General features: G+C 35.5%; 1 protein-coding gene across 2 annotated transcripts in view; it reads right to left on the bottom strand.

Moving 5' to 3' along the window:
* The window catches only part of SPOCK3 (SPARC (osteonectin), cwcv and kazal like domains proteoglycan 3), a 487,655-nt gene that overhangs the window by 220,772 nt on the left and 252,397 nt on the right, over nucleotides 1-14,486 (bottom strand). The gene's annotated exons all lie outside the window — the stretch shown is intronic.

Raw genomic sequence — 14,486 nt, 5'->3', positions numbered from 1 at the left:
AATTTTAATACAAACCAGTCAATATCACCTTTAAAATATCCCCAAATATTTTGCTTTAAAGGGTGCAATAATTTTCTTAATCTGTGGTCAATAAGGTTATATAAATATACCAAGTGTACTTAAAATTTATTTTTAAATATCATTGAATATTGTACCTGATAGTCTACCACAAAGAACAAATTTTTAAAGAAATCAGAAGTACTCCTTCTTTTACCTCCTAATATTAACTTGCTTGCACTTTTGAAATCAGCTATTATTTATATAACACAAATATTTTCATCTCCTATTATTTTGCACCATTTTAAACAAAAATTATGATATTTCAATTATATAAATGAATCAACCAATAGCCCCCCAATTCCCCAATAATTTTCTAAGCTTTTCTTTAAAAGATCTTAGTTTTTCATTTGAGAGAGACAGAGAGAGCACAAGCAGTGGGGGAGGCAAAGGAGAGGGAGAACAGACTCCCCGCTGAGCTGAGACCCCACCCCCAACATGGGGCTCCATACAAGGACTTGGTGATCATGACCTGAGCTGAAAGAAGCTTAACCACCTGAGCCACCCAGTTTGAGTTGTTATGCATATGAACATATTTTCACAGGTAAACATACTGGGCATGCCACATTTTCCACTACTACATATACATTTTCTAAATTCTTAGTAGGATCATGTTACAAGCATTCCACACTACAAATGTTGCATAATCTAGTGAATGTTCATCCATTATGATACTATACTTCTATCCTTATCCATTTCTAATACTACCATTAAGGAAGAAAATACTTTTGCAAGTGAAGTTGTGCACATAGCTTTCCCTCTTTTGAATTATTTTCTTAGAAAATAGTCTATGAAATGAGATTGTTAAATCAAAGGATATAATGTATTACAATTGCAAAATCACTGACAAAGAGAAAATAACCATAGTAACTTTTCCTACTAAAACTCACCAGCACTGTATTTATTTTTTAGTCTGGTTTTGTTATATGTTATTTTAAAATATTCTCTCTATGGCTTCCTTTAAGAAAAAGTTTTACTGAGGTATTTCATACTTACTTAAAAATTCACTAATTTAACTCATAATTTTTGTTTTATTATTTTTAAAGACTTTTATTTATTTATTTGACAGAGAGAGACAGCAAGAGGGTAAACACAAGCAGGGGGAGTGGGAAAGGGAGAAGAAAACTCCCCACTGAGCAGGGCCCCATGTGGGGCTTGATCCAAGGACCCTGGGATCATGACCTGAGACAAAAGCAAACGCTTGTCTCAGGTCATGATCCAAGGGTCCTGGCCAAAATTAGCAAGACAGGAAACAACATGTGTTGGAGAGGATGTGGAGAAAGGGGAACCCTCTTACATTGTTGGTGGGAATGGAAGTTGGTGCAGCCACTTTGGAGAACAGTGTGGAGATTCCTCAAGAAATTAAAAATAGAGCTTCCCTATGACCCTACAATTGCTGGGTATTTACCCCAAAGATACAGATGTGGTGAAGAGAAGGGCCATCTGTACCCCAATGTTTATAGCAGCAATGGCCACGGTCGCCAGACTGTGGAAAGAACCAAGATGCCCTTCAATGGACGAATGGATAAGGAAGATGTGGTCCATATACACTATGGAGTATTATGCCTCCATCAGAAAGGATGAATACCCAACTTTTGTAGCAACACGGACGGGACTGGAAGAGATTATGCTGAGTGAAATAAGTCAAGCAGAGAGAGTCAATTATCATATGGTTTCACTTATTTGTGGATCATAACAAATAGCATGGAGGACAAGGGGAGTTATAGAGGAGAAGGGAGTTGGGGGAAATTGGAAGGGGAGGTGAACCATGAGAGACTACGGACTCTGAAAAACAATCTGAGGGGTTTGAAGGGGTGGGAGGTGGGAGGTTGGGGGAACCAGGTGGTGGGTATTAGAGAGGGCATGGATTGCATGGAGGACTAGATGTGGTGCAAAAACAAGGAATACTGTTATGCTGAAAAAAAAAAAAAAAAAAAGCAGACACTTAACCGACTGAACCACCTAGGTGCCCCTAACTGCACAATTTTTAAAATGATTTTATTTATTTGAGAGAGAGAGGGGGCACACATAAGTGGGTGTGGGGGGGCGGAGGGAGAAACAGGCTCCCTTCTGTGCAGGGAGCCAGAGGCAGGGCTTGATCTCAGGACCCAGGAACACAACCTGAGCCTAAGGCATGATGCTTAACCAACTGAGCCATCCAGGGGCCCCTTAATTGCACAATTCAATGATTTTTAGTAATTAGGCAACTATCACTGTAATCCAATTTGTCCAATTTCAGAACATTTTTATCATTCCAAATAATTCCTAGTGGCTATTTGCAGTCACTCTCTATCCCACCTCCAGGCAACCAATCATATATTTCCCATCTCTGTAGATTTTCCTTTTCTAGACATTTGACATAAATGGAATTGTTCAATATGTGATCTTTGGAATCTGGCTTCTCTCACTTAGCATAATTTTTAAGGTTCAACCTCGTCTTTACTATTTCTTGATAGTTAAAATTTTCATTTACCACATGTATGTTCACAGTATTTTGGTCTGAATCAGGATTTTGGTCTGGGCAACTATAAAGTAAAATCACTCATTAAAAAAAAAAAAAAAAAAAGAGGGGCGCCTGGGTGGCTCAGTGGGTTAAAGCCTCGGCCTTCGGCTCAGGTCATGATCGCAGGGTCCTGGGATCAAGCCCCACATCAGGCTCTCTGCTCAGCGGGGAGCCTGCTTCTCCCTCTCTCTCTCTGCCTGCCTCTCTGCCTACTTGTGATCTCTCTCTCTCTCTGTCAAATAAATAAATAAAATATTTAAAAAAATAAAATTAAATTAAAAAAAAGAATTAAAAAAAAAGTAAAATCACTCATATGAATTCATGATTCCCATAATTTATTATAAAAATATTTTTAAATATTGACATGCAAAAGCCTTTGTTAATATTTGTGATCTTTTTAAAAAATGTTTTATTCATTTATTTGGCACAGAGAAAGACAGAGCAAAAGCAGGGGGAGGGGCAGGCATAGGAAGAGGGAGAAGCAGGCTCCCCATTGAGCAGAAAGCCTAATGTGCTGCTTGATCCCAAACCCTAGGCTCAGACCTGAACCGAAGACAGATGCTTCACCAACTAAGCCTTAACCTACTGAGCCACCCAGGTGTCCCAATATTTGTGATTTTGAGCAGAAAAAAATATATATGATCTTCCCTGTCTGGAAAAGAATATGAATTTTTAAAAGAATATTGGACTGTCATAATTCTTATATTTCCTCTATTCAAGTATTCCCATTCACTTGCTTGGCCTGCCTGCTATGCCACTGATATGCCATTTCATCATAGGACTCAAAAGTCTTCACTGCCACATCATAGATGGGCCTCTATGCTTTTCAGTACATTTGAGTGGCTCATAAGCATAGTTCCCAATACTTCTGAAAACATGCAGATATAAATTAGTAATGAACAGCGTTTTTTAAAAAATATGTAACATTTTATTCATTTCCTTCACATTCTTGCCCTAACCAAACTTTCATGTCCCCTAAAGACACTGCTTATTCAGCCCTTTCAAACTTTTGTATTCTCTTATGTGACTCCTACCATAAGCAATATAGATGTCTTCCTTGCTTCTCATTCTTTGTCACTTCCCCCTAAAAACTCCAAGTCCTGAATCTTACATCATCAGATTTTACCATCCTTGCTTTTTTTTTTTTAATTTTTTATTTATTTTATTTAACAGAGAGAGAGAGAGAGAGATCACAAGTAGGCAGAGAGGCATGCAGAGAGAGAGAAAGGGAAGCAGGCTCCTCTCTGATCAGAGAGCCCGATGTAGGGCTCGATCCCAGGACTCTGAGATCATGACCTGAGTCGAAGGCAGAGGCTTTAACCCACTGAGCCACCCAGGCGCCCCACCATCCTTGCTTTTTAACAGTCATCTGTAGACCTCGTACCCTAATTATTTCTCAATGGCCTTTGCTCCTGGTACATCGCCACTCAAGCCAAAAGCATTCTTGGTGATTTTAACATCCATATAGATGGCATGTTCAATACCCTTGATGATGATGATCTCTTCCTCCATCCATTCACTTCTTTAGTTATACAATAGTTTGTGTTATTACAACTGTTACTACCCATTACCAATCATTTCAAATCTAAGCTCCTTTTCTCTTAGCCACGCTCCAGCAATTTTGACCCCACCACCATTTTCTCAGTCTTCCTCAGCCTGCTTATGTCTTCTCTTCTCTACTGAGCCAGCTTAGAGTCCAATTACTACAATCACTCTCTACTCTTTCACTTCATCATATGTAGTTCCCCAAACTCCAGTTATGCCCCTGTACCTAGGCAGACGTATATGTTTGAAAGAAAACACACAGTCTGAATATTTAATCTTAATTTAAAGAGACTACTAAGTGTAAGAGTGGGGGCCCCTGGGTGCTGCAGTAGATTAAGTGGCTGATTTGGTTTTGGTTCGGGTCATGATCTCAAGGTCCTGAGATGGAACCCCATGTTGGGCTCAACACTCAGCATGGAGTCTGCTTGAGTTTCTCTCTCCCTCTCTCTGCCCCCCAACACTGTGGGCTTTCTCTCTCTCTCAAATAAATAAATCTTTTTAAATAAATAAATAAATGTAAGTGGGTCCTGAAATCATACAATATTTTTGTACAAGATTACCCTTTGTTCTCCCTTAAAGGACAAAATCATACAGAAATACATGGCCTAACCTGAACTCCTGATTTTTTTCACCCCTAAATGTGTTTCTCATTCAGTCTTCCCACCCTAATGAATTACAACTCTATCATTCTCATCTTTTAAGCAAAAACAGTCATCATTGACTTCTTTGTACTTCTCACCACCTGAAGCAAACGTGCTTAGCTCTTTCTTCAAAATATCTTCCAAACTTAGACACTTATCATAACCTCCCCCATCACTGAACTGAACCAAGCTATCAACATTTTTTCATCTGAATTATTGCTGTAGCTTTCCTAACAAGAGTCTCTGCCTCAATTTTTGTCCCTGACTCCATGATGCTTTTTCAAACAATCGACTGCTGTCATTATTTTCCTCTATTACCTTAATTATATAATGCAATATAGAGAAGGTATAGAGTCCTACAGAGAATAATCAGGAATGGGGAGAAGGGGTACAGTGTGCATAGAGAAAGATTGCAATTGAAACAAAGTTAATATGGAAGTCCAAATTGAGAAGGTAATATTTATGCAAAGATTTATTTGTTTTGCTTGTTTTCTTTCTCCTGCTAGAAGGTAGCGTCCACGAAGACTGGAACATCACTATCTTGTTTACTGCTCTATCCCTAGAATTGAGAAATTCATTCCTTCAAAAAATGTTTATGATGGACACTCACATAGGCACAAGAAAGGAATAACCAAGAAAAAAATGTCTTTTTTTCAGTTTTGAACTTAAAGTCATTAAATAAGTTGGGGAAAGGGAGGAGAATGACAAGCTTATGTAATGTTACTTGAATCTTTGATAATATCTTATATTCAATCATAACTAGTTACAAAGAGATTAATTTTCATTTAGAAAATTTGACAAGCATCCAACTGATGATTTAAGCACAGCATTAATTGCTTTTTAATGATTTTAGTAGTGTGAAATGTTGTGCTCATTGCAAATATAGTTTGTTCACTTGATACTGTTTACCTGGTTCTTGTTAAATTAATGAAGCAAAAAATAGAAAAGGAAATAAGGAGTGATCAAGGAAGATATGAGTAAGTTAGAAAATAAAGCCTATTACTTTTTCCAACTAATTAATGCTTATGAGAGAAATGAAAAAAATAGGTTAACTGGGAAAGTAAGCAGACTGAATTATCAGAGAAAGAGGAAAAACAGGAGAGAAACATAATTAGAAAAAATATGAAACACCATCTTTATTTAGTAATAAAATATAGTTTTTAGACTTTATAGAGATAGGTCTAGATATATTATTTATTATTAGTAGTACCATCACAATTACATTGTCTATTTTATAAGTATGCCCTATATAATGTATGATAAAATGGAAGAAATGGTCATGATAAGAAGTAAACATAGACTTTAATTAAGGGAGCAAACACAAAAAGACTAAAAATTCTATTTCCCCTTTATGGTTGTCTTCAAAATGAAACATGGCAAAAATATACTAGTATAATAATTGAAACTTTTCAGTCTAATTAGATTTATTGATTTTGAACACTCTCATAAAGCTACTTCTAGGGTACAAACTAAAAATACACATGAAAATCATTTATTGTTCTGATTATGAAAGTAGTATATACTCATTGTAAAATCATCAAGCAACATAAAATGTTTTATTTGAAAAGGGAAATCCCTTGATAACTCAATGATTACTCTTTTAACAGTTTATACTAATTCTATTTTTTTTTTACATGTTAACAACAAAGCAAGGCTTTGTGTAAGTTGGATATGAAGAACGCAAAAATTTAAAAAAAAAAAAAAAAAAAAAAAAAAACAACAAAGAGAGTTGCAGACCCTGACAGATGGCAGGTACAACTCATATAATAGTGAAAAGCCACAATGAGGCATATAAATTTCTATGAGATATAGTATAGGGAGAAATAACGAGGTAGGAAACATCATAAAAAATTCACTGAATAGGGCGCCTGGGTGGCTCAGTGGGTTAAGCCGCTGCCTTCGGCTCAGGTCATGATCTCAGGGTCCTGGGATCGAGTCCCGCGTCGGGCTCTCTGCTCAGCGGGGAGCCTGCTTCCCTCTCTCTCTCTCTGCCTGCCTCTCTACGTGTGATCTCTCTCTGTCAAATAAACAAATAAAATCTTTAAAAAAAAAATTCACTGAATATAAAGCACTTGGAATTTACTCAGAAGGATAGATATATGAATCTGTTATCTCAGAATATTCATTATCCCAGGGTATAAAATAATCAATCTTAAGAGCTTTGGCAGAGACTTTGATAGGGGAGGACAGCTACTCAAACAATGCCATAGAAATAAAAGAACTCCTCTGTCAGGTCAACTTCTTCACTGAGTATGACAATTGCATTTGTAATTGTGAAGACAAAAGAGGTCCTATCCAGTTAGCTAGGTCAGCTAAATCAATGCTTGGATCAGGGGGTGACAAATTGTGCTTGCAACGAGAATAGAATAAACACTGGTAACTGGAGAGGCATGTGTGAATATTTATATTCAAGTAACAGCAGGAGGAAAACAATAGCAATGGGCAGGCACAGAATGATCAGGTTTTAAGAAATCTAATCTGGTCAGTTCTGTAGTGATCTAAGGGCAGATTACCTAGAATGAGGATGGAGTCCATATGGTAGAGTGACTGAAGGTCTGAGAGATAAATTATTTGCATATAAGGAAAATGGATTCAACAAAGGTTGTAAAATTGGGACAGAGATGTCCAATCTTGTTCCAAAGAATTATTAACCTAGCAGTTGTAGATTTAGAATTTTGCACATATTGAAATAATGAATATTATTTATAATATTATATTATATTATATTATATTATAATAATATAATCCAGGATACATTTTAAAAATTAATAAAAATACAAAAATAGGCAAATGATATGCTCAAGCAATAAAGGAAAAATAGTAATAGCAAAAAAACAAAGAATAAAAGAAAATGAATTCAACCACAATGAAGCACAAATTAAACTGATAACATTTGAACCTATGAAATTCACATATTAATCATAATTTTTTTAAAGATTTTATTTATTTATTAGTCAGAGAGAGAGAGAGAGAGAGCAAGCACAGGCAGACAGAGTGGCAGGCAGAGGCAGAGGGCAAAGCAGGCTCCCTGCCGAGCAAGGAGCCGGAAGTGGGACTCGATCCCAGGTCCCCGCGATCATGACCTGAGCTGAAGGCAGCCGCTTAACCAACTGAGCCACCCAGGTGTCCCAAGCATAAATTTTTAAAATAAAAAAAATTTAAATATATGAATTTTAACCATGAAATAAAAATATACAAATAAACACAAAATATTTAAACATGGATGCATAAATATTTCACCCATAGAAATGTATACACATTTTAAATGTAAACATGCAATCTAAATGAAGATGTACAGGGTGTTGAGCTGACTCAGTCAGTTAAGCATCTGGCTCTTAATTTTGGCTCAGGTCATGATCTCAGGGTTGTAAGATCTAGCTCACATTGTGCTTCACGCCCAGCCTGATTAAGATATCCTCTCTCCCTTTACCCTTCCCCTCCTCCCCATTCTCTCCTAAAACAAACAAGCAAACAAACAAAAACAAAAAAAAAAAAAAACAAAATAAACAAAACAACAGCAACAAAAACCTAAATAAATAAAATTAAAAAATAAATGAAGATGTACAGAGTTGGGTCTTCTCACAATATTATTACTGAAGATTAACTGAAGAAAACTTTTGGAGAATAACTTAACAAGAGTCATTGAAAATAAAATACAAATACATGAAGCTTTTCTGACACTGCTATTCCAGAGCGAAGAGCACTGCCTAGCTATGGTCAACTGTATGATCTTGGATATTGTATGGAGGAAGAGAGTTTGGGCTATGTCTCCTTCATGCTATTTGCAGACAAAGTTTCAAAGACAGTGTGGAGTTTCACACACTGAGCAGTGGGAAGAAGTAATTTGGTTATCAAGTTTCCAGCTTTACAAGATTATTCTGAGATTTATGTGCCAGAATGGTGATTTCACACTCTAAGTCAACCTATGGGGAGAAATTTGGTGATGAGAATTTCATCCTGAAGCACAAGGGTCCTGGCATCTTGTCCATGGCAAATGCTGGACCCAACAAAAATGGTTCCCACCTTGCTGTCTACATTGTCAAGACTGAGTGGTTGGATGGCAAGCATGAGGTCTTTGGCAAGGTGAAAGAGGGCATGAATACTGTGGAAGCCATAGAATTCTTTGGATCCAGGGATGGCAAGATGAGTGGGAAGATCACCATTGCTGACAAATCTGATAAATTTGACTTCTCTTTTATCTTAACCACTAGACCATTCCTTCTGTAGCTCAGGAGAGCACACCTTCATTCTCATCTTGAAATATCAAGTAATGTTTGTGCTCTTCCTGCAGTTCTGTGTGTTCTTTATTTTCCTTACACCTTTCAATTCTAACTGGATTGTGAAGTTAAGTTTATCATTATTAAATAAAAACTGAACAATAAACAGATAAACAAACAAATTAATAAACTACATGTACTCCAATTCATCCATTCAGCTGGTCTCCTGACATCTTATGTAAACCTTCTAGTCACAGGAAGAGAAAGAGCAATGTCATTCTCTTTTGAGAAAGTAAATTGAAACAGATGTGCAAAAACAATGGCAGTTCTGATGCCATTCAAATAACTGGCTTGTTTATCCTTGAAGCCTGAATCAATTTTTCTTTTGGAATTTCAGGTGTTATTCCTTAGTCCTTATAAAAGATAATTTCTCCAAAACTTTCAAAAGACAGTTTCAGAGATTTCCTATTTTGCAATTAACAAAAACCGTGACAAAAAAATCAAAGGAGAAAAAAAATCACACCCATCATTTCAACAAGTATAAAATAATCGTTAAGAAAATAAACCGTTGGGTAAGAGTGATGGCATTCAGAATCATCTTTCTCCCTTGCCAGCTCCTCTGACCCTGAATATCTTCACCAAGAAAATGGAAGTTGTGGTAGGTCCTATGTTATATAGTTTCTTTGTGGATGAAGGAAGTTCATCCATATATATAACATAGCATGCTGTGTTATTCCCATTATTACAAAACAATTGTCAGTAAACAATATGTCTTTCATTATAAAATGTCTCACTTACAGTTTTTATCTCAATTGTATGATTGCTCTTGAGTACTACATTACTATTTGAGAACTGTTTGCTTCCCCATGTTCAGATATACTCATGAATTAATGTCATTACCTGTTTTGATGAACATGAGATCACTCCTGGTTGGACTTAGACAGAGCCTTCTATATGATGAACCACACAAACTACAATGAAACTTACATTGTATTGCACTCTTTCGACATAAAATCTGATAATTTCAAAACAGCTCTTAGTCCAGCAGCATACATTTGAATATGTTGAAGTATACCAGTATTCCTCAGCACATAATGGTGATAAGTAGCAGGTTATTTTGAGCTTTTTAGTTTGTTTAGGAATATCATTCTTTCTTCAGACATTTGACATTTTCCTGTAGTTTTATGTTGATCTCTATTCTGTAATAAAATACTTTCAATAAGCTGCTCAACAGATTTTCTGTTCCATAAAAAGAATTGTATGAGTGTTTTGCTAATATTACCAATAGGGACTCTTCCACCAATTTGACTACCAAATAAAACCTCATCTATTTATTTTGTTTATTATTGGGCTCCAAGGTCAGAACTACCACCAATCTAGGCAAAATTAACTGGTTCCTAACACAATTATGTGTCCCTAATTGCATGTGTCCCAGAATATATTAACAGAATGGGATCCCTATATGGACTTATCTGGGATGCTAAGAAAATAAGGCATTCCAAGAAGAGAATAAAAGGGAACTTGAAAGAAATAAAGAAATTAAATACTTCCTAAAGTTCTTTCACTCTGGGGAAAATGTGCAGATTTCATAACAGTCTTCACATACTAGTTTTCTGTTAGTCCTGCAACAAATTACCAGAAAGGAAGAGTAAATAAGAAGAAAAATATTATGATGGAAACCTATTTTGTTTGAATTTGTATATAAATGAAAATATATTATCTTGGACTACATTAAAGTGCTCCAAGGTCAGATATTATGTAGGAAAATATTTTTTGGACTTTCACAGATCCTGGAATCTCACAGAAACAGAGGGACAGCCCTAGGTAGCTATTGAAAATGACATACTCTATTTCCAATTAAAAAAAAAAATCATTGTCAAAGTCTAACTGTGGGAAACGTCATGTTGAATCACCAGATGAAACTCCACAGGACTCTGATGACTATAGTCTCATTTTAAAATAGAAAACATTAGTTCCTTATGGCATGAGAATACCAACATGTAAGCATCTCAATATAGCTAGCTTCAAAATTTGCTGTATGTTATTTAGTATAGTCTATTTAGGGTCATAATTGAATAGATACCATTCCTTTGTCATTCAGTCATTTATGCCTACTTCATGACAGGTACAATTTGCCTCCACTTTGCTGCAGGTTAAATCTCTCCAACATATGTCTTGCCTCTTGTCCCAGCAACGTGTATTATCAAATCTTAATTACTGACTCTTCCAAATCTTAGCTCTACTACTTCTTTGCCTCTGTGAAATAAGGTCTCCCAGCCGTCTCCCTGATTATAGTTATTTGTCCTGTACCTTACAATCAGTACTAAAAATAGGCAGGACCATCTTATTGATATTTTTGAAAGATGGCTGAAAATACAGATGATTTGGAGAAATAAATAGAAATGTGAGTAAACAGGAATATTTGTTTTGCCTTCTTGTCATGTGAAAATTGAGATGTCAACATCACCAGGATGACACAAATGTGTCTTTTGTACTCATTATAAGAAGTTAACATTATATCTTATCAGAATTTTATACACAAATCATCACTGTTGGTAATAAGATATATTAAACAGATTTAGTGTTAGCACCATAGCACTAAGATTTTTAAACAGCCAAAAAATTCTGGTATTCAAATTCATTAACTTAAACACTAGGAGGTAATACTGAATAGTTACAATTCATGTAAAACTGACAGTTTTTAAATTCAGTTTAAAAAAAAAAACAAATTAAAATGTGCTATTAAATATTCTGGACACAAAACATTGATTTCCTTTTGATACAAAGCCCTTGGCAAACATCCTCCATTTTTCTATGGAAGGACAAGAATTTAGATACAATGGCAGCACACTTTGAAATGCTTTTCATCCCAATATCAGATTGTTTCTCCTTTCAAAAACATGAATGAGAGATATATCATTATTATATTAAATATTAGATACCATGAGTCTCTGGATAAAACATCTTGATTAATAATATGATTTAAATTATGAATGAGTGTTCATGTCATCAGACTCTCAGGATGGAAAATTATGTCCATGTGTTATGTTCCTCTGTTTCCACAACATCTGCACTCACCTTTACATAATAATGAACCCACTATATCCTTATTTTCTATGCCTTAATTAGATTTTATAGTCTTTGAAAGCAAAGCACTATGTTGTATTATAGTTAATATGTACTAGGTTGTAAATAAATTTTGAATGAATAAATGAAATAAAAATAAACATAAGCTTGCCTTCTTAAACATATTATTTCCTAAACAATTTAAATTTATCTTAAGAACTTGCCTATGCATAAACATTTCCTTTCTTTCTATCAGTATTCATTATTCAATATTTTCAGAGGGGAAAAAAAGCTGACTAAAAATAGGAATGCAAGTTAAAGCACAACAGATCAACCTATAATAATATTATGGCATTTAAAAGTATTTAGACATCAGCTCTCTGAAGTCTCAATTGTACAGTTGCTTCTATATATCAGGTCTTTGATGAACTCTTGGAAAAACGGCAACTCAGAATGAACACAAGATCATAATAATTTAAAATAATTCGGGCACACACAATTTCAGCTAATGTCCTCGTGATGTATTTCTATTCTGTGACATCACATAATATTCAATAGGCAGACTTTAAATCCCAAAATACATTTAACTGAAAAATATATATGTAAAATATATATGTAAGTAAGTATAATAAGTATATATAACAAAATTTTACACACATACACAAATGTGCATAAACCCCATAAGGAACATTGTAATTTGTATTTTAAATGTGTATGTGTATATTTTTTATTTATTTATTTTTAAATATTTTATTTATTTATTTGGTAGAGAGAGTAATCACAAGCAGGCAGAGAGGCAGGCAGAGAGAGAGGTGGAAGTGGGCTCCCTGCTGAGCAGAGAGCCTGATGTGGGGCTCAATCCCAGGACCTTGAAATCATGACCTGAGCCAAAGGCAGAGGCTTAACCTACTGAGCCACCCAGGTGCCCCAAGTTTTTATTTTTATTTTTATTTTTTAGATTTTATTTATTTATTTGACAGACAGAGATCACAAGTAGGCAAAGAGACAGACAGAGAGAGAGAGGGAAGCAGGCTCCCCACTGAGCAGAGAGCCTGACTTGTGCCTTGATCCCAGGACTCTGGGATCATGACCTGAGCCGAAGGCAGAGGCTTAACCTACTGAGCCACCCAGGTGCCCCAAGTTTTTATTTTTATTTTTATTTTTTAGATTTTATTTATTTATTTGACAGACAGAGATCACAAGTAGGCAAAGAGACAGACAGAGAGAGAGAGGGAAGCAGGCTCCCCGCTGAGCAGAGAGCCTGACTTGTGCCTTGATCCCAGGACTCTGGGATCATGACCTGAGCCGAAGGCAGAGGCTTAACCCACTGAGCCACCCAGGTGCCCCAAGTTTTTATTTTTTTTTATGATTTTACTTAATTATTTAAAAGACAGCACAATCAGAGGAGGCACAGTGGGAGAGGGAGAAGTAGATTTCCCACTGAGTAGAGAGCCCCACATGGGGTTCAAGGTGGGGTTTCATCCCAGCACCCCAGGATCATGATCTGAGCCTAACACAGATGCTTAACTGATTGAGCCATCCAAGTGTCCCAATTCATATGTCTTTTTAAACACATTAAGAAAACATACACATTTACATATGGATCTACCTGTGTAGGTAATATACAAGTGTGTTCCATTCCTTCCTGCAGATCTGATTTAATGTACTTGAATTCCTTTCTACTTGAAGAAGGTCCTTTAGGGATTTTTTTAATAGGGAAAGTTCTGCTGGCAAATAATTTTCTGTTCTTGTTTCTCTGAAAATGTCTTTATTTCATCTTTAATTTTGAAAGAAAATTTTGTAAGATATTTCTGGTTTAACATTTTTTTTTTTTAATCCTTTGAGTACTTGAAATATGCCTCCATTGTTTCCGATGAAAAGTTAGCCATTTTTTATATCATTGTTCCCCTTTATGGTTTATATAATGCTCTTGCTAGGAATTTTCTGGACTTCTTGAATCCATAAGTTTTGTATTTCACCAAAATGTTTGCCACTATTAATTCAAATATCTTTTTTTTTCTGTCAGCTCTTTCTGTCAGATGCCCCCTTTAAAGTAACAAACACATTTCATTCATTATTAAGAATACATCTTTCAAATATCTAAGTCAGAATAACCATAGTTTTCTCTTAGTCATTATTTCATATAAAATTGTTATTCTGTGAAAAAAAGGTAGTTAGTTCTTTTTGCCACTCATCACTTAAGTGCTTTCCTTGGAGACGGTCATTTTGCTTCATTTTGCAGCACAAAGTTTTTATGCATACTTCCAATTTCATCATACAGATTATTTAAAAAAAAACCCTAGTATGAGGCTAATAAAAATAACATATTTTACTACTTCATCAAGAATACTCTTAAGTGAAACTGTCATTTTATTTTGCAATTTCAAGGCCATGAAGAATAAAATTACTACCACGGTTTGTCACTGTTGTCTTTATTCATGACAAAATAACTAACGT

Source organism: Lutra lutra, chromosome 2 (assembly GCF_902655055.1).
Source record: "Lutra lutra chromosome 2, mLutLut1.2, whole genome shotgun sequence".
NCBI classification, from domain to species: domain Eukaryota; kingdom Metazoa; phylum Chordata; class Mammalia; order Carnivora; family Mustelidae; genus Lutra; species Lutra lutra.
The sequence above is the reverse complement of the archived record's forward strand: the minus strand, read 5'-3'. Positions and strand labels throughout refer to the sequence as shown.